Source organism: Acromyrmex echinatior, chromosome 5 (assembly GCF_024713525.1).
Source record: "Acromyrmex echinatior isolate Ae372 chromosome 5, ASM2471352v2, whole genome shotgun sequence".
NCBI lineage: Eukaryota > Metazoa > Arthropoda > Insecta > Hymenoptera > Formicidae > Acromyrmex > Acromyrmex echinatior.
Window position 1 is genome coordinate 13,212,737 of NC_141856.1, and position 20,091 is coordinate 13,232,827.

General features: G+C 31.5%; 1 protein-coding gene across 3 annotated transcripts in view; it reads right to left on the reverse strand.

The window, feature by feature from the left end:
- Nucleotides 1–20,091, reverse strand: part of LOC105151283 (protein amalgam) — a 285,411-nt gene that overhangs the window by 244,793 nt on the left and 20,527 nt on the right. The gene's annotated exons all lie outside the window — the stretch shown is intronic.

Here is a 20,091-nt window from a genome sequence, read left to right on the forward strand (position 1 = left end):
CAATCTATGTATTTAGCGATCAGCGTTGGATCAACGTTTTTGATAAATGTAATTTATTCAAGGTACTTTCTATTTTGAACAAGTTATAGATATCTATTTCATAGATTTTACTTCATTTATAATATAAATTTTAAAATAACCGTCAATTAATGCATTTAATGATTTTTATATTAATTCACAAGTAAAATATTATGAATAATGACAGTCTATAAATTTATCAACTTCCCCTTTCAGATCCGTTCAAATGTGTCAAATCGCGCTCATTTCAAACAGTGCGCGTCAATGAACCATACAAATTCTCGAACTCAACAATTAAATTCCAACGAGCCATCACGCGTATAATCGCACGCGCCCATCGAAATTGCGTAGCTGCGTGTGAAATGTGCCCATTCCGAAAACCTTGTGGAGACCAGCTCGATGAACTGCGAAAGCTAATTAATATCTTTGGAAAGTTGGAATATGTATTTCTCCTTTCAATTGATCGAACGTATGCCTATTTCCTAGCGTGTATGTCGTCTGCGTTTCGCATACTCACTTTATCGTACGCATGCGTATGCGTCTATATTTTGCGTGTGTATGTGTGTGTGTATGTGTGTACGCATGTAGGCGTGCACGTGACGTGGAATAAATGGCGATATTAATTACCACGATTTGCCATCTCCGATACTGAAATCGACCTCTATTAATCTGAGCTTACACCTTTCGTTTGCCTGCACTTTGCTTGCGCATCGTGAGAATAAATCCCCATTTTAATCCTATCAATATCGCACTTATATTTACTAATTTTTATGATCTATAATTACTTGCGTGTTTGGAGGCAAATAATTAGTTTTTCTAGATAAAATATTGTAGAATGTAGACAAATTAAGATAATTTTATTAATATCTGTAATTAATTTCTATTAATAAATATTTCTGAGGTAAACTGTATAAAGTGATTTTATAGAAAAATATCTACTTCTATTGGTAATACAAAAAAATCCTTTAGTCTAAAATACTTTAAATCGCGATTCATAACTTGCGTTTCACAATTTTTTTAAATGATAAAACATTGAAAATAATGTTAAAAATTAAAAAAATTATTCGAATTTTATTGCATTCTGTTTATTTCTAAATTGTATTTTAAAAGTTCCTTTTGCGTTATCATATTACGACCTACTCATATATACCAGCCTTCGAACAAATACTAATAAGATGTTTAAGGTGTGTTTCAATTGTATTAATTAATTTTATAATCACTAAGTTACAATTAATAATATTAAAAAGTTATTTTCAAAAATTTGAAATAATTGATTTTAAATAAAATAAATATTAAGAGAAATAAAAATTGTCATTGTACAATCTGAAGAGAGAGATTTTAATATTAAAGCAATAATATTCGAATTACATGCATATATTATAGTATCGTTATGAAATTTATTTATTTTCTAACATAGTTTTTATTTTAACATTTTATAACAGAGGAAAACTCTATTATATATATTTATAAAAAGTAAGTTACATAAAGTAATATTAAAAGGCTCCGTCAAAATCAGTCATCCTTTTTTTTTTTACCTTTTTGGCAGAATCGACGAACATCAAAATTAATAACTAATTGACAATCTTTCAACGTTCATATACTATTTTGTTACATTCCGTGTCGTTTTCGCGTATGTCGTCCATGCTTCTTACAATATATATATATATATATATATATATATATATATATATATAAATAATGTGAATTTGAATAAATAAACAATATATCTATTTTAAATAATGTCAGTATTATCTGTCAATATTATTCAGATATAGGAGAAACCGGGATCAGTAGACTATAGGGGTAAGTAGAATAATCAAGGCTATGTCAAACAAATCGCGCGAGATACGCATAAACGTATCTGAGCACGCAGCAGTGACTGTCGCTTAGTTTGCTGTGATATCTCGAAATGGACACATTTGTGTAGAACTTACATTACAATTAAAAAAAATCGTACACGTAAATAAATATTTTATTCTTAAAATTTTTGTTTTACAATTATATATAATTGTCTGATATTTAATTTTCATTTTATAGATAGTAAATATAGTTCTTACTTAACAAAATCCAACAGATTTTTTTTGTTTATCTGTCTTTGCTTATACTATTAATGTTTTTAAAAAATAAACGGATTGGGGGCTAATGGCCTAACCACAGGGCTATGAATAATTTAGTGACGACTCTAATAGTACTTACTCTCAAAAACTTCTTGGAATGAAATCTTATTCTAAAAGAATGAAAATACAGTTAATTTTGAAAAAAGAGTGAAAACGTTTTACTAATTGAAAAAGAATGGCAATATTTCATTCCTTTAAAAAGATTTACCTCAGTGGTAAATGTTATAAGTTTAATTCCTTCATGTTCAATACCGATAAAACTTATAGGTTCATTCGTCATGTTTTTGCACAAAACGAACGAATTTAGCAAAAGAAGCATTGTTCTGCGAATCGAAATGTCAATCGTGAAAGTTTGTTAGGTTGGGAAATGTAATTCGCTTCACTCTGATAAAAACGTTGATAGAGAACGATAAAAAAATCTTAATGTTTTGAATATAAAATTTGGTTCGTAAGTTCACTAATTTGAAACAGATCTTACAGGAACCCCTCGTACATAAATCTTATAAAATCCGATAAAATATGATAAGATTCATATCCGATCAATCGTGCTGATGTTCGCAAGGTCAACCATAGAAAATGATATAAACTTATAGAAAACGATACAAATTAATAAAAATCCTATCGTTCTCTATCAATTTTTTTTTACTAGGGCGATCTCATGAAATCTGTTCCATAAATAGCTGTAAGAGAGAAAGAGAGAGAGAGAGAGAGGGAGAGAGAGAGAGAGAGAGAGAGAGAGAGAGAGAGAGAGCAAAACAGTAATTATTCACTAAAGTGTAAACATTATTATATTGAATTTTTCAATTAAAAGTCATAAGTTTCGTTTCTACTTATTCAATTTGTGTTGTTAAATGTTAAATTAAAATTAGTTATTTATTTTACCCATCTTGATTAGAAAATAAAATTTAGCTATAAAAATTAGTACAACTTACAAAATTTTTAAATATATTTCTTGACTTTTTCTATATGATTATTACAATAATCATACCGTTATTGTAATAAACACAGAAATGAATAAATTAAATTTAGAAATAAATTAAAGGTAAAACTAGAAAAGGGAAGCAATTGCCGATAACCTTATATTATCAGAGTCATGATTCTAAATACTCTCCAATAAATTTTTGTCGCACTTATGCTTCGTTAAAAAGTCATTAATAATCAAAATCAATGATTAATTCCCCACTTTGCGTTAATGACTCTAAATAGAGGGGGAGGGATGAGGTAGATCGACTATGGACGCATTTTCCACGTGAAAATTGTATGTCTCTATATGTATTATGTAGTGGAAAGTCATGCATTCCTATTCAGAATAACCCCGTGTCCTTGCAAAGACATGTTTCTGAATTCTGAGACGATTTTTTTTTTACGAAAATTTTATCCGACGCTTACTTTTTGACTTATTAAAGCATAAAGTTAGCGAATCACTGGCTATGTATAGAAGGTAAGCAGGGGCGGCATATCGAGCGTCTTAACTCGAGCGATCATTCGTTGTGATCAGCTATCTAAGGACGTAGAGTTATTTCGTTTCACATAATAAGGCACGCACGCACACACTCTCTCTCTCTCTCTCTCTCTCTCTCTCTCTTTCAGAAATTCGTTGTTTTTATCCTGTTTTAACTTATAAATTTCGATCACAATCATGAAAAAACAATGCACTTTATATTCCCATGACAAATTAACTTTTAATACGCACATCTAGATTATTCGTATCCCGCATTTCTTTTTTTTTTTTAAATACTAAAATCATCTAATCAAATACCGATCTTTTTTTTATTTCTAAAAAAAGTTGGGCATCTAAAGAATAAGTTATGTTACCAGTCTCAATTTGTATGTATCTTTTAAGGGGATGCTGGACCCATCTGTATTACCGATAAAACTATTCCAAATTTGGTAGTAGTGACATCTTTCATTCATTTGTAATACTTATTATATATCGTTGTGTCTCGCTCAAACGCATTCATCTGTCCTTATCTAACTTATTGCAACGCCATTTCTTAGAAGATCGAACCCATTGCTAAACACAATTATTGCTTTGTTTATCATTCCGAGTCTTCGCTCAACGTTCATATACGTCATTTGCAAATTAATATAAATCTTTCTTTTGAAACTTTTAATCTTAGTTTCATAAACTTAGTATTGTTTGTGCACGTTGTACTGAGTGATACACTATCGTATCCATACGAGCTATAAAACTTTTGTATTAAGAAAACATCTACTGTCAGGCGACAGCTCTACGAATTGAAAAAATGTAAGTTTTTAATTTTTTTTTTATTTTAGTACAAAATATATCGCATCACGACCAAAAATTTTGCGTCTACTTTAATCCTGCAAAAGGATTTTTGATTCCATTCAATAAATTCGGAGATTTATATCGATCTATGAAATACCGACAATGACCACTCCAGCATAACTCCGAAGTCTCTGGTTCATCTCTGGCTCACAAATGATCCAACGTATGTACATTTTTTGTAACTAAAAATTTTTTATTTTTTTTTATTTTCCACTAATTCTCGGTTATATTGCAGGAATATTTTGCGAATTATTAAAAAAAAATGTAACCCTAAAACAACATATTAGCTCTTAATAAATGCGATTTTTGGTATCCTTGTTCTAAATGTTATCAGTAATATTACATATTATGTTGTCTGTAATGTTATAAAAACATTTTCCTAACAAATTATAAGTTTTTTTAACACAATAGCAATAATAAAATGCATTGTTTTAAAATGGAAATACAATATACCTTCAATTTATAGCCATTCATGCATATTAAAAAAACATCAGGTACTCAATAACTAAACTTTTTGGATAGCCATTTAAATTATTTTTTTTGTAGTTTGGAATGTCAATTTTAAGATATTAAATCATATTTTTTTTTACATTTTTGTATGAAACAAGCCAGAGTTTTACATTTTTATACGAAACAGTGTATTTTTCGTTAATTATATTTACTTACAACAATTTGTTATGAATATAGAACTGCACAAATACATTCTAAAAATGTCAAAATATATGTAAAAATTGTTTAATAATTTATATTAGGTGTTGGAATTAATTCGTAGCGTTTTACAAGTGATGGGAAGTACTTTCATTAATGTATTTTTTAATGCTCATGTGAAATAAATAACATTCTTTCATTAAAAACGCTACGAATTAATTCCAACACCTAATATATACTTGTAAAAGTGTTGAAAATTAAGCCAGAACACGAATGAGCGAACGTGTGTATAAAGAGTGCCAAAAACTAACACGTATACTAAGGGTTAACATCAAGTATTGAAACAAAAGTTTGTTTTTCTTTTAAAAATAGTATCTAAAAAATTGTAACACTTTCGCTAATTTACTTACGCACTTTATCGATATCCGAATCGATATCACACGAATGATTTACGGAGAACAATTTACAAACGATTCTACCGATTTATTATTATTAATTAGTACTGGTTAATTATTCATCTCGAAATCACTTGGAATAAAAAACGAATTACATACACAACCCAACGTGACCCGACGCGAAGATTGAGCTCGACGACACAATCAAGCAGGTTATGCACCTAATCTGCTTGATTGTTGTCGAGCGCAATCAGTTTAGGGATGGGACATTGTTAAAAGAAAGCATCATCCCTGAAAAAAACGATTTTCAAATGTATCATTTTGGTACATCGATTATTTTCTTTAAAGCATAATAGTCGATTATTTCCATCCTTTTACAAAATCAATATCTAATCATTAAGATTTAGTAATAATCGTCAATTTAATTAAAATTTCCTGAATGGTTGGTTCAGTGAAAAAATTCTAGGCACCGATTGCTGTGAATGTCTATGATCAATAGCAATGAGATCAAAATGGACGCTTCGAGATGCAATTGTTCAGTCTTCTTCTTCTTCTTCTTCTTTACTTATTAGCTTTCGCTTCCAAAGAAATGGAAGAAATAAGAGGACGAGATCACGTTAAAAATAGAAAAACTAGCGATTGTGTTGTAAACGGACACTAAGAGATTACTGATATGGTGTGCCAGAGGTGAAGCAAGAAACGCTCGCACCGAAATCACGGGACGGAGTGTTGAGCGAAGCAATGGCTCCGCTAGGATGGGAAGGGGAGGGGCATGGGCAGGATATTGCACCTGCGCGAAACCATTTCGAGAAAGCGCGAAAAGAGATACGAAATCAAAACGGTTTGTTGCAAGCTTTGCTAAAACTAAGAATCAATCGACAAAAGTATTTTGAAGAGTTTAAAATAGCTTGTATAAACTTAGAGTGGGAATTCCTCTCGTCCGACACGCGGTCGATAAACCACTGAAGGTAGAGGGCTTTAGAGAAGGACAGTCATAAATGATATGCAGAATATCTTGTGTGGGAAATTCACACGCATATGAGGGATCATCAACTAGATTTTTACGAAAGAGACCAAAATTAAAATTATAATGATTACAGCACAGTCGATTAAGCATGGCAATTGCTTCTCTAGGAATTCTTTTGCGAAAATATCAAGATTTGGCGGATTGAAGAAATATGTAATCAAAATAGTAGATACTTTTAATATTAAAAACGCTTTCAAGGTATCGATAAAAATTCTCATAAACATTGTACTTGACAACGGCGAAAAAATCCGAATATGGAAGTTCGGTTCGATATCTTGAATGGTTCTCTTAACGAGATGATAAAAATTCATTTTTATTCAAAATTTGTAATCTCATACACTTTGTAATCTTATATACTAAATAAAAACATGCGAGATAACATTGTAAGAACGAAGAAATCATTCACTTATAATGTCATTTCTTCTGCAGAACGATCTTTATTTTAAGATAACGATAAATAAAAATTTTTTCATTCTTTATATGTATTTTATTTATAAAAATAGTCAAGAAATGCGAAAAAAAATTTTTTTTTGTACGACAAATATGCGTTGAATGTATACGAGGATCATTTGTGTCCTCGCTCGATTTTAAATATCCGCTGCTCAGCGAGAAAATTATGTCCACTGCTCGGCTTTCATGGGTATCTTCCTCCACCCCTAAGTATTTTAGAAGCAGAACGGCGCGCCTGTGCTCATTTATTTTCAAAATATTCAGAAATATAAAAATCGCCTGGACAAATGACCCTCGGTGAGAAGTTAAAATGGAAATATCAAAAAATCAATCATTTACGTGTTATTTTGTATTTTATTATGTGACTTATTGATATAAATATTAAATCTCGTAAATATTAATAATACTCTTCTCTAGAATGTAAATATTAACATATTATTTGAATTTTCTTAACAATAAACAGTATTATTTCTATTGAAACGCGAGAAGAAGGAGAAGCCGGTTAATAACGAGACAAGACAGGAATATTCTGAATACACCTTTTATTAGGGGTTCACATAGCTATCACAATGGGATGCTCGAACTAGGAAGAAAAAGCTCGTACTACAAATTCCTGATAACTTCGATCTGACGCAACTCGCCAGTTCGCGTAAAGGAAGCACGTCCGTGTCTCGCGCCATAGCTTAGCTATGTTATTACCAGTGTCTCCAGATAGAGGATGTGACTTGAGCATGCGTAGTAAAACGTCGATTTTACATTATATTAGTTTATAGATTAGTATTTATAGGTCTGTTTGTAGATCATACAATAAAGACAACAGAACGCGTCAACAATTTCTAATTATTCGATTCTCATGGTAAAACGTGTAGATTACCATTGTTTTAGAAGAATATAGTGGGTAAAGTATTACATTAAACATATTATATAATGTATTGTATGTACTATATAAATGTTATAAATATATTATATAAAATATAACATATAAACACGTATTCTATCATGCGTACAAACTATCATGCGTACATACTATCATGCGTAAAATTAAATTGCCTATTTTTCATTTCACGTTTTCCATCATAATAGTTGGGTCCAATATATGTACAATCACTTAACTAGTCGAATACTTAGTACTGACTTTTAGTATTAAATAATACTGCTTTCGATTGGTTTACATTCTAACGAAAAATATATTTTTTGTTAAACATTGTTGTCGCGCGCTTCACAAGAGACTTCCTGCTTTCAAATTCTACAGTCTATAATACTCCTACTTGTTAAAATTGCTTAAGCGATATAATTACCATAAAAGAATTTTACAATGAAATAATTCTATCTATGAGCAATGAGAGACTACATATAAACAGATAAAAATATATTTTATACAAGATAATATACATTATATACTTGTTACTTCGTTACATTGTGCTATTTTAACATAAATACTGTACTTAAACATTAAAACAATAATTTGATTTTAGTTTAATATTTTAATGATATGTTTTTTCTAATTTAATTAATGATAAATTTAAAAATGACTTTCTATGCATACACAAACTATACATAAAACAAAAACGTATGTAGAAGCGTACAGAATGCAAAATTTCTTTAAATTGTTCCAGATATTATCATAACTGGAGAATATACTTTTTTGTTTAAGCATGTGCAACAAGTTACTGTCACTTAATTAGAAAAAAAGTTTCAATTGCGTTATGAATGTTATGTTCTAATAAAGGTCTTATATATAGAATGGATCTCATGAAAAAAAATCTCTCATCATTTATTATTTACTTTCTTATACTTTATCTTTTGCATGTTTCATAAATTATACGTAATAAAGAATAAGTATATCTCATATAATTTTCCAAAGTGACGCTGCGTGAGATATATTGGAATATTCAATCTTGGAAACAAAGCCAGAATGAATAAAGTTCAACGTATATAGACGATGCGATGATTGGATCACTATAAAGCAAAATATGGATGAAGGTTGCATGTTTCGAGAAAAAGAGATGGTTCAGAATAAAACGACTTAATCCTAATCTAACGCAATTTCTGCTCCTTTTGACCTTCTCCATCTGCGTACTTATAACTTGGTTAAAATAGATTATCTAAAATTTATTTCGTTCTGAATCAATCTTATTTTTTTTTTCCATTTCATCGTTCATTACAGCTTTCAATTCTTGACCGAACAGATCATTAAACATTTACATTCTGGAAATTGATTTCGCGATTTACATGTAACGGGAATATTATTTCATTTGCGAAGTATGCCTTCTCTTCTCATCGTTAAAATAATTATCGAATAATTAATACTTTTTAATTATAAATTATATTACTGAGATTTTTTTATATTCGTTGAATGAAATACTGAGTCAATTATAAAGCTTGATAATCATCGGGATCTTATTGCTAGCCATAATATGTGCATTCAGTTTTCATCAGGCAGATAAATACCATTCATGATAATCGATAAGATAATTCCTGATAGATCCTGTAACATCGATAACAACATCATGATGATCGACATATTGACCAATATGTAGGAAGTAATAGGCAATTTCTGTATCAAATAAGCTAATATATCATTACTCAAAGTCTGGAAACTGAACGTGATACCAAACTGAGATAAGAAAACGTTCCTTTCCGTCCATATTTCACATCTTGAATCTATGATATCTGATCATAGTATTTCGGAATAGAGAATATTACAACGAAGATTCCATTCATTTCATAAATACTATACTTACATAAATACTATCATAAATTATTAATTTCATAAAGTATTAATCAGCAACACTGATATATATACAAATCATATTTTTTATATTATGTACAATACAATCACATTTTTGAGTTTTTCAAAATTTCAGGGAAGTTATTGCTTATAATTAGACAAATTTAATAATAGTTAATTATTAATTGTTTATATTTATATTAATTGTTTATAGTTAATAGTCATTAGATGTAACAATGAAAGCAACTTTACTCTCTCTCTTCTTGCATCAATTTTTTTTTATAATTATTAATTTAATTACATTTAATCATATTTAATTAATTCTTTGCAAAATAATATATAACTATTATCTGCATAAAATAATTATTTATTATATTATTATATAAAATAACATATAATTTAATAATATTAAAATAGAAATTTACGCTAAAAGGAGTACGACAAGTAATGTTCGATAAAATATGGAAGGAATGGAATAGATAACAAAGTCTGAATATCGAAACCGCGCGCAGCACGGAGCCTAGGCTTGATAAACCCGATAGCGATTCATCACATTTAACCTTATTCACAATAGAGAGCCCACTGGAGCTAGCCAGTCGGGAGATTAACAAAAAAAGAGGAAAGGGCACGAAAAGAAGAAGCAGAAAATTACTCGCTAGCTCTGGCAAAATTGAAGCGCGAACTTCGTCGACTAACCCACACCTAGCCCATTCTCGCCATCATATATTCGCGGCCTTTGTCTCCAGGAACTGATGCGGTATCACATGTGTAAAAGTAATATCTGGTATGCGAGTACCAGTCAAAGGGGTCTCCACGTTTGAGTTATAAGGCCAGACTGTGTTGAACGCGAACGCTCGAACATGAAGTCGAAAGAGGGGCTACACATACATATATATATATATATATATATATATATATATATATATATATCCATAGGCGCGTGTGCACGCATAGAGGGTGCGAGAAGAAGAGCATCACGAGAAATATGAAACGGACTGTATGTATATCTGCGCATATATACGCGTGTCGGGGACAGAGGGTTGATAAACGTCTCTTCCGACCACCCCATCTGTCTCCCTCATCCCAACCGTCTTCCCCTGCAATCATCTCGCCGTCGCGAGTATTCATAAACTACTCAGACAACGTCTGAAACTTTACGTCGCCCGACGATGTTCTGATACGAAATAATAGCGACCGCATAGTAATGAAGATCGCACATGTTCGCCGGTATTGCCTGACCTGTCTTATGATTCTATGTAAACGTTTCTGTTCTATTATACGTACAGAGAATTCGCATGCAATATAATGCGAAACAGAATCAAATCGTGCAATTTAAAGCTGAACGAGAGGATTCTCACGTTTAAATGTGTAAAGCTTTGTTAACGAGAAGATTAAAAGGTATATTCTCTTTGGGAAATAATTAATATATATATATATATGTAAAGAATAGCTCTGTCTGAGCACTATTATATTTACTTATAATTATGTTCCAACTAAAAAAAACTAAAAAAAATCAGAAAGATATTTGTATAACTATATTAATTATATTATAAAATATCATGTATAACATAGGTATGTCTTATTAGATGTAAAATATGGTATTAATTTTGTTCTTAATAAACATAAATCAAATGTAAGATAAGTATATAATACAAGTTCTAAATACATAAATATAAATACAATCTAAAACTATAATATAATTCTTATTATCTTTGTTTACTTGCAGCGATTGCCCTCCTCTGACCAAATCAGTCACAATCAGGGAAAGTCATCACCGCTATGCAATTGGACAAACCGGCCAAGTGCTGATTCCAAAAGCACATTTAGATCGACAGTTTCGTACAAATGGGTACGAGAGCCGATGTGAAATAGGTTAAAATAAATAAACATAATTCACGCTCAACAGTTACGAATGGTTCAATTCACGATTGGAACTGTTCCAATGGCAGAAGGTGATGCAAGGGGATGGGCATGCGTTAACAGACGGGATGGTATGCATTACGTGAGCACGAGGGTGGCAAATAATCCGACTTCGCAGGCACACGACGATACGACGTTCTCCGAAATTAATTTAAAAGACAGTATTTCCTATCGCGTACTTAGCACCTGCATAATCTCATCGCAACTTCGCAATTCCGTACCAGTACATTCTCTCCCCCCGAATCCAACCTCGTTGCCAGTTCAAAATAAATGGATTACCTTAACTTGATAAAATGAGGATCACATTTTATTGTGTTAAAGGAAAACCTTCCATTTGCCGTCTCTCTCTTTCTATCCTTTGCACTTGAAATCATTTGGATCTTTTAAATTTGCTCCTGATTGCTTGCCTTTATATCTCTGCTTTTACGTGGTTTAATTCTTGGCCATCTTTGACATCTTTATTCTTTTATAATTTATTGCTACTTTTTTAATATTGCTTGTGTTTTCAATTGCTTGACAAAGAAAGGTTTGTATTTTTTTTTTTTTTTTTTTTTTTTGACAAAGGAATGTAAAGAAACATTTTTACATTTGTGCATAAAGATTTGACTAACTTCTTTATTTTACGACTTGCAAAATTCGTTTTACGCACTGAAATTAATTAGTAAATATTGTATATACAATAATTTTAATTTATCACAGGGCAAGCGAGCATCGTACGGAAATAGTACAAAATCGTACACACTTAATTTCACTTCGCACTTCGCTATCTCGTTCGCTACTTTACCGTCGGCGTTTTCGCGGTAACTGGGCGTAGCAAGTGTACGTGCATCGGATGCACACGTAATGCGCACTCCATCAGTACAGTTGCGGTTGAGAGCACTATCGCCGGATAGGGACAAAAAAACGGGAGCAGTGAGAAAGTATGGACGAGGGGAGAGAAGAAGAGACAGTTACACGAAACAAGTGATTATCACTTTGTCGCGCGAAAACTCGCTTACTCTCCGAATAATTCCAGCCCTACATCGTTTGCTACATGAACGTGCTCATGCGTGCTAATACAGCCCAGAAGAAACATCCCCAACTAACAATACCTGTGCCTCTGCTTAAACTTCTGTGTGATGATGTTGGTAAACTAACGTTTTCATCTAAAACTATGACAGTTGCTTTATGGCTTTCGTTATGTTAATACGAGTATAATTTGTGGAGGAATCCTAATAGGATGTACTTAAAAAAATTTCTCAAGATTACAGATTTGTAAAAGATATTCTAGGGGATTAACAAGAATGCCGGAGTAGGCGAAATTTACATTTATCGTATATTCTTCTTACTCGCGAGATAAATTATCTCCGAGAGAGATCCGTGCATTTGCCATTATTCTTTACCAAGGCAAGACAGGAATAATCCGTAATCTTATCCTAATGAATGTCCAGTTAAATTCAATCCCTTAGAGGTATATAACGTTTCAATGTGGGCACAAGTTACGGAGAAACCAGATTCCAATGGGATTTCTTTCATTGGGTTCTATTGCCCACTCTACTGCCATGCTCAATTATGATATTAAACCTCTCGCTGACATGGATGCGAAGCAATTTCGCAGGATTAAAGTTCCATACAAGTTCACAAACAGCGTTCCGTCCGTAAGACGCGGGAAATGAGAGGCTTTCCTGGAATGCCTTGTTGCGTTTATTCTCAATGTTGTATTATTTCTTTTGAAGTGTGCAGAGAGCCGACTCAAAACCATCGCGGATAGAAATAATGATGCATCGAAATAAAGGAATAAAATGAATTAACGCTCAGCAACAGTAACACCGTTACTCGGTGTCCCGGGGCATTATCTGTGACATTACCATAACTGAAAACTGTATCATGACGATCTCTTAGCGGAGCAACATGACAATGGATAAAGTATTATGTCGAGACGAATATAAATTGGATGTGGCAATAGGTCCATCTGTCATATAACCGAACAAAGATAAACCGATACCAAGATTTGAATAAATAGAGAATCTGAATAAGTTTACCCTTAAGTTCGTTCAATATATCAATTTCCCGTGAAACCTGTCTGATGTATTTACAAAGAAATGTCCGCGTGAGTTTTATTGATTTTGCGTCAAATACAATATAATTCGATTTGTCACTTTTTATAGTTATTAATGGAAAATTTATAGTTAAACATAAATTAAATATGATGTATATTATGAATTATTTTAAATGTCAGAGACATTTAAACCTTGAGTAAAAGAGTTAAAGTGCCCTCATTATAAAAATATGATAGTTTATTTTTTTCTCATTTTTTAAATCTTAAACATCATTATTTCATTTACGTGCCTAATTTATGTGTCAAATTTATTAAAATAAAATCAGGATAATAATGCAATAATTATAAACAAATTATTATGTTAGATGTTAGATCATTATTATATTAGCATTGGCTGTAATTATTTAAATTTACACTGTGCGTAAATATTCATAATTACATTACTTATACTGCTACTTGTTTACATTACGATTTGTTAACACTCCAAAGGAAATAGATTAGAATAGAAAATCTCCTAAACGTTTTTATTGAAGCGGATTAGCAAAAGACATTTGTCATGCTGCTCATATATGTGTCGTCGCAACGATCTGGCTTTAAATCCCTGCGTTAAAGAATCTCGGAGGCAATAATATTCACACCTCGCCTGGTTCACCGTGCACGAGCGGCGGTTGTACTTCCTAGTCGATAATCCTCCACCCACACTCACTGTTCTCCGTAGCAGACCGGGTCTATCTATCCGCATGTCTGTAGGATAGTTTATTATTCATTGGGGTTGGATCTCCAACGTGGATAAACGGCGCATTGTTTATGCATTAGCCTGTACCTCTACCGATCCAACTGGACCTTTCGACCTGGCCATTTAGATGATTTCGTCTTTTCTCGCATTCTTGATCATCGAACTTTCTTGCCTAGTTGTTCCCACATATGCAGAATTCCCATTTAGATTGTTACGATGAATTGCACTCGGATTTATATACAAATTATTTTCACATCGCTTAAACTCGGGAAATTTTCACGTTGCTTTGGACAAAAAAGCCAAGTGCAAAGATATTGACTTGAACAATTCTTATAATCCTTCTCTAATCCTTAATAAAAAGATAAGACGATTACGGCATTATATGAATAAATGGTATCGTGTGCTCAGAGCTGATGATAACGTAAAATATGAAATATAAAATATGAAATGAGACTCGGAGTTTGCGAAGTCTGCTTTGCCAACTAAATCGCTATAATTCCGTTACAGATTACATCTAATATGCTTTGTAAGTGCAATCTCTCGTTAAAGCGGCTCAGATTTCCTCGATTTGGGAGCAATGTTATGATAGACGGATAGGAAATACGATCGTACCTCTATCGCTGGTTTAAATCGAAGTCCCAATAGTTCGTACAGCGCGATGATTAATGGCGAATGTCTGTCCTAGACAATTGGAATATAAAATGCGCCACGGAACTAAAGGAATCTCTAAGCGGAGTGGTATGAATAAAATAACCATTAATTTCGGTGGATTCATACGCGTTGAAATTTGCAACAAGATACGTTTGTTCGCTGCAATTATATTGAAAATATCATTAACAAAATTTCGAATGGATATTTAAAATGCGAAATGAACGTAACACATAATTTAATAACACTAATAGAGAAAGATATTCAAATTATAATTTTCGATTAAATTAAAAAAATTTTTTTTTAATTTTAGTACTTTATTAAAAATAATAGTTAAAAAATTTATTTCTTTAATACAAATTATTTTTTACCAACATTTAATTTAATTCATAAAAATATAAACTATCTTATATAATTCACGCATTTTTAGATGTGTAAATGTATTGCTGTCTGTTATAAAGAATTTATTTATATTAACCAAATTTTAATATGTTTTATTTATTCGCGCTGTTCAATTTCCTTATACAAGCTTATGCATGCATGTTTTTATCCGAGAATTCATATCTGCAGGGTTACGCGAATAACGTGAATAAAGTTTGGAATTGTTCCATCAAATTATTACGTATTTTCGCATTATGATAACCCTATTGTTTTAAACTATACGGTATTATAAACCACACATTTATACGACATGTATACATACATTCTAGTTTTTGCATCCGTTCACCATGTTCCATATTTTGATACCAACTCTCTTTGAATATGATGTTCATTACAATGCATTTAAACGATCGCTCGTGTATGTGTGAGTGTGTATGTGTATCATGCTTTAATTCATTTTACATTAAAATGTTTGTCTAAATATTTGTTAAACTACAGAATACTGATAGATTAATAAATAATAAAATTACAAACATCTTTAAAAAATTAAAAATGTAGATGTAACTTTCTTGGATATAATATTTTGCTTAAATTTGGATAAATTATTTTGCTATTGTATAAATCTAACAAAATTAATTTTTTGGAAAATAAAGTTTTTTAATATATATATATATACATGTATTGCTTGTTTTTTTTAATAATTTTTTTAATGTCTAATGCAGTAATACATAATACAAATCTAAATAATTCATTAATTAATAGTTTATCTCTCTACATTAAAATTTAAAAAAAGTATATTTAAACAATTAAAAATAACATAAAATCACCAAAAATTCTGATTTAAAATTATATTTTCAACTTTTTAGATTTTTGTATGGCTTTTCTAAACATTACTTGTTTGCATTAAAAGTATATATTTAATCTTTTTATTTTAACGTTGTTTGATCTTGAACAAACATTGAACAAACGCAACAGTTGTTAAACTTGTTTCAGCTGTTTGGAATTTCCCTTCATTCAAACGCAAACCGCAAACACTTCAGGTAAAATCGGAAATATTTCGGCAAATATTTCACAACACAATAATACATAAATTATAAATTATGTTGTAAAATATTGTAATAATTTGTTGAAAATAAGAGATTACAAATTAGAAATCCGAATTCATTTAGAATCTAACTTTTCATACATCTTATTTATGATATATAATATTGGAATTTATTTTTTTACATTTATTTTTCACATCAGATTCAATAAAAATTCATTCAATTGAATTTCTTCAATTTTTCTTAAAATCTTTTGCCCTGACACAACATGAAAAAGAGAAAAAGCTTTCGTTTCTGACATACGTCGAATTTTTGATACTCAAAAGAATACATGATGCATATACGTATACACGAACGTGAAGATACAATTGGAGTGTACGCGACAGAAAATCGAACGGCAACGGATTTTTCTCATTTGATGTCGGTCTTCAAACGTCGCCGCATGTTTTGCATCCGGTAATCGAGACACAATCTCGGTTGCGGAACCTGGCTCCTGGCAAAACAATAGTTTCGACTGGTAATCTCAAACTGTGTTTTAATCTGAAAGAACATTGGGCACGCCGTTGATTGCATTGCACAGTAATCTTAGTTTTTATCGCGTTCCGAGATTGGTAGAGGTGTCGGTGGAAGGGGTTGTTACGTGCACCCCCACCGCTGGATATCGGGGTCAGGCTGGTGCGACCTGCATTATACACGCCATCACGTATAATCTCGAGAAGAGTAAGAGGGCGCGGACACGGTCGACAAGAAAAAAAGACACCCGCGCAATATTCCGACCTCCTGTCATCGGTCGTTTGATATACTGACTGCACGAAGCGTAAACAACGATCACATTTACTGGAATTTCTTATACATGATCTCATTCATCATAGAAATTTTTGAAATACGCTGCAATATCGTTTCTCAATAAAGATATAGGAGTAAAATTTCTTACCATCTATTTGTTTCCTGTATATTTATTGTAATACAATAATATCTCAGTAAAATAATTGAATCCTAAAAAGTAAAATATTAAAAATTATCGTAATTATAATCGTTTTTTTATTATAAGGAATAATCAGAGAGAGTTATCTTATATTAAACATAAAATCCATTTAATACGAACTATCAGGTTTAATTCATTAAAACACAAACCATCAACTTACTGAAATTCACAACGTTAAATATATTCCACGTTTGTTGTGTTCGAATATGGAATACTATATCGATATTTAACGGAATAAAAAATAAGCGAAAGAATATCGTTTGCGATAACAGAAATCATAAAAAAATTCGATATCAACAACTGACTATGTCAATCGATTTGCTGTTTTAATTAATAGCCTAGAAAAGATAGTACATAAACTGAATGTGGCCGGATTGGAAAAATTTCTATATTGCAAAACAGAACGTCGACGTTGGCTTATAAGCGCTGTTATTATGCCGTTACCGATTTAACAACATAGTGTATATATATATATATATATATATATATATATATATCGGATCTCGTTATAGCTTCCTTCAATCTTCGAGGCAATATCAAGAGCCTGTTCGTGTGCCTCTTGGTTAACAAACTGCAGGTGTGCTATGTTTATCACCATCTTCACCCTTCGTCAGCAATAATAATTAATTACCCTAGAAGACCTTTTAAGTCGTTGGTCGCGACGCGACGCAATTATCGCGAACAGCCTCATAATGACGCAAAATTTATGCATTATAACAAACTTATGGTACAACGACACTATTAAATCACACCTAATGCTCGAGCTTTTCTTCAGGTCTCTCGATAGGGAGGTCTACCAATTTTTGCAAAAATTGCGTCCTATGTAGGACGAATCGATACGACGCTGCCACTTTCAATATTACTGCAGTCATTTTTTACTTGATGGATGTTCTCTTAGCAAGTTGAAGCTAGTTTATAATATTAGCAAGCGAAGTTTATAACACTTCTAAAAATAAGATATTTTTTTCAAAAGTTCTCTATAGATCTTTTCTGCAACTCTATAATTTTTATAACTGCTCGAAATTGAACGTAAAAAGTTTAGTTAAACAATCTGTTAAATATTAAATAATGGAAAACTCATTTCATATATTATAAAAAATAATATACAATTTATAATAAAATAAGAAAATATAGTTTATAGATTCACCGGTTTTTATTCTTGAATGCAATCTTAATTAATTCTAAATTGCGATTATTTGTGTAGTATCTCACGTGTATCGTCTTCGAACTTATGAAACACATTAGCAACAATGTTCAGAGTAATCGATGCCAGCATAAATTCTAGAATGCTGTAATATTAGTGGAATAATAACGTTAGGTTCTTCGTCTATTATCGGTTATGAAACTATGGCAAACAGTTCAGGCGAAATCTCAGCCACCCTTTTCTCGAAAATTGCACTGTTGGGAAATAGCAAATGAGAATCGATCGTTTCATCAAACTTTTGGTATGAAAAAGGAACACTGCGGCGGAGCGGAGAGTCATATTGAAACCGATATGAACACCGAACACGTCGCTCACAAAAATAAAGTGCACAGATTCGCAGTGATGAATCAATCAGATTACGCACAGTTTGCGAGCACAAATTGAAGTGTGCGCGATAGAAATCAAGGAACGTAAATGCTCTGCTTATCAGCCGGAGATATGTGGTTAAAACTACATTGAACAGCATTGTATAATATAGCCATGTAAAATCCTCGAGATAAAAACGCGATTTAAACGGAACACACACGAATAAAAACATGTCGGGTTTTCAATGCGAAATTAATGGTTTCATAAGTAATGAATGAAAATTACGCTTAAAAGCACGATTCGTTCCCGAGACTAGCAGGAAAAATGCGAGAACATCGTATCGCGGATTCGATGGTCGAATTAAATTCAGTGAGAGTTATGAATTGATTGCTCTTAGTTCAGTTTTATGATCATACAAAATTTAGCGAAAAGTTAAATCATTTATATCATCTCACATTTTGAAACGTCGATTAATTGCATACAATTATGAATAGTATTTTGCGTAAATTAAACTGAATAATTAAAGCAACGAATTCAGAATAATTGGAAAGGGGCTATCTAGGTTGAAATGGGAGGAAAGCTGTTTCCTCGTTATTATTAATTAAAATAGCACAATAATAAATTTAATCTATAAAACAGTTTTGTATATATAATTTAAATTAAAATAAAATATTTCTCTTCTATAAAAAGCCTGTATTAGGTATTTAATATATACTAATTTTGTTTAATCAAATGTAACTAATACGATATATATAATTAATGCAAAGTTATATATATAGAATTTAAACAGAACGAAGAGTTTATTTATATAAAGCATCAAAAAGAATCTTAATTATTGATTTTATTTCATCTCATGAATTGTAATTTACTTTCTTGTACTCTGACAAATGGAAAAGTAATTCAATGAGAAAATTGTGGCAAAAAGACATCCTATCTTTCGGAACAGTGCATACGCATTACTCGTCACTCTCTTGGACGGGCTCATTCGCCTACTGTCTGGTTCTATTCGTTACTTTCGCGAATATTTTATTGCTACCATTTCTCGACTTCAGTGAAAGGCTAGGATACTCGTTAATTACATACAGTCCCATTACGCTACGCTTTCATTTGCATGATAATTCCACTCTACAATGATTATTAGAAACAAAACGGAG